Below are 2,840 nucleotides of genomic sequence, written 5' to 3'. Positions count from 1 at the left end.
GCTTGGATGTCGAGAATACATGCATTTTGGAGCATCTTTTGAACTTATTTAAACTGTGTCGCATAGTTTTCATTTGTACTTATAACGTTGTAACTTAACTTGTGGTCAATTATCTTTGTAAACTTTGAAACAATCTTTACACTTGAATGGATGCGACATATTTTGGGTCAACGTCTGTTTTAAAGACTTATGACCAGGTAATGGGACCTACGTAGTCGACGCCGTCACTTGACGATTTGTCGGGGTCGCTACAAGTGGTATCAGAGCCTTGGTTGTAGGGATTTAGAGTTCATTTGTGTCCACCCCGAGTCATAAGGTACATAGGTGAATCTAGACTACAACCGGCATATAGACTGAAGTAGGAATTACTTGACTATTTGTGCATCTATACTTGAACTCTTCTATCATATCTAACTCGTATTCGATCTTGATCTTACGTTGATAAATTTTGTTGACGCGCCACCTTGACTTTATGAGGTAATGTTAAATGCACATGAGAATCAGGGTAATATAATTTCCGGGATTATATTACGGTGATTCATATGGACATTCCGCCATTATGACATAAAGAATTTAAGGCGAGTCAAGGAAAATTTTCTCTACATCATCATTCCCTATCATGATTAGTATTATTGAGAATACTAATCAACGATATTCTTGTGTCTTGAAGGAACAATGCCTCCCCGTCGCGGACCACGTAATGAAACTTCCGAACAAGCTTTTCAACGCATGATAGCCACCGCCATAGGTGCGGCTATGGCTAGTATCTCCTCCGACATCAATAACAACCACAACCACAACAACCATGGAGCCGGTAATTCAAACGAGGGTTGCTCCTACAAAACTTTCATGGGGTGCAAACCTCACACCTTCGATGGGACCGGAGGACCGGTTGTGCTCACCCGATGGTTTGAGCAAACAGAAGCCGTTTTTAGCATAAGCGGTTGTCGGGACCAAGACAAAGTCAAATATTCCACCCACACTTTTGCCGGTATCGCCCTCACATGGTGGAATACGTATGTGCTGTCGGTGGGTATCGATGAAGCCCACACTCTCTCATGGGCCGACTTAAAGAAAAAGATGATCACCGAATACTTCCCGCGCGAAGAGACCCGTAAGCTCGAACACGAACTAAGAACTTTAAAAGCGGTCGGGAATGACCTAAAGGCATATAATCAACGATTTTCTGAGCTATCCTTGATGTGCCCAAACCTCGTGACCCCCGAACCTCTAAGGGTTGAACTTTACATGGATGGTCTTCCCAAGAGCATCAAACAAGGAGTAATGTCATCCAAACCCAGTAATCACCAAGAGGCCCTGAATATGGCCCGTCAATTGATCGAAACGGTAGACGAGATTGAAGTGCCGGCACCTAAAGCCGAGGATGAGTCGGGTGATAACAAAAGAAAATGGGAAGCCCCCCAATCGAGTAACTACAACAACAACTTTTCCAAGGAACCTCTCACCCCCGTCGGCAAGAAAAGTTATGCCGGGACACGACCTTTTTGCAACAAATGCCACAAGCATCATTTTGGTGAATGTGGCAAGCTAATTTGCCATCGGTGCCAAGGTAGTGGTCATATTGCCAAGTATTGTGGAAGTACCGCCCCCGTCACTCAAAAGGGGCCCAACGCACCAAAGCCGAGTATTTGCTACAAATGTGGCCAATCGGGTCATTTTAGGAATGAATGCCCAAAGAATAAAGCAAAAACCAACGCGCGCCGTTGAACTTACAACATCGACACCTAGGATGCCCGAGACGATGATGGACTAGTCACGGGTACGTTTCTTCACAACAAACCGTATATTTCATACTTATTCGATTCGAGTACCGTTAGACGTTTTATAACGAAGGATTTGACTCGTGCTCTTTATATTCCACCTCTTTTCCCCAGATACTACTTAGACGATTTAAGTGACCGACGAAAAATATTGTGTGCCTATAAATTTTATCGGAGGATATGCGTTAAGAAATTGGACTCGACACCTATAGAACTAAGGAACTCAAAACTTATTCATTAAGGAGAAATTGTTGCCCTACATTTATGTATAGATTATTGTGAACTAAGTAACTTTCGGTTGGAAACCAATACTCTCTTCCTCGTATCCATTACCTCATGATTATTTGCGTGGATCCCGTGTATTCCAAATCGACCTCCGTTCTGGTTATCATCAATTGGGGGTTAAGGGAGACGATGTCTCCTAAGCCATTTTACGAGCTCGCAACGTTAGTTGTAAATCCCTCTTAGTACCGTTTGATTTATTTAGGACTCCGTCTGTATTCATGAACCTCCTAAACCACGTATGCAACTTATCTAGACAAATCTGTTATCATATTTATAGATGACATCTTAACTTATTCAAGTAAAGAAGGCAAACGAACAACATCATCATCTTACGCTCGAACTTTGAGAAAAGAGCAACTCTATACCAAATTCTCCGAGTGAGAATTTCTGTTAAACGAAGTCAAATTTTCTAGACCATGATGTTAATGGTCAAGGCATTACAATCAATCTCGAAATCAAGCCACACGTAATCATGAAACTCTCTCAACTCAGACTTGTATTCGTAAAATCTTAGATCTCGCCTGTTATCACCGAAGATTCATTTCTGACTTTTCTCGTGTTACCCGACTTTTAAACTCGTTAACTCACTAAGGGAAAACTTTAAACCTCTCCGTGTTCGAACCTTGAGCGTGATTCTTCACACCAACATTTCTAGTTAAAATTGTATAGCAACAGATGGAACTCAAACATGGAAATATTTCTACATGAACGCCGAAAGGCATACTCTCTCGACTCAAAATTAACGTAACTAAAATTCGTTATTTTGCACGAAGA

Source organism: Rutidosis leptorrhynchoides, chromosome 6 (genome assembly GCF_046630445.1).
Source record: "Rutidosis leptorrhynchoides isolate AG116_Rl617_1_P2 chromosome 6, CSIRO_AGI_Rlap_v1, whole genome shotgun sequence".
Taxonomy (NCBI): Eukaryota; Viridiplantae; Streptophyta; class Magnoliopsida; order Asterales; family Asteraceae; genus Rutidosis; species Rutidosis leptorrhynchoides.
The sequence above is the reverse complement of the archived record's forward strand: the minus strand, read 5'-3'. Positions refer to the sequence as shown.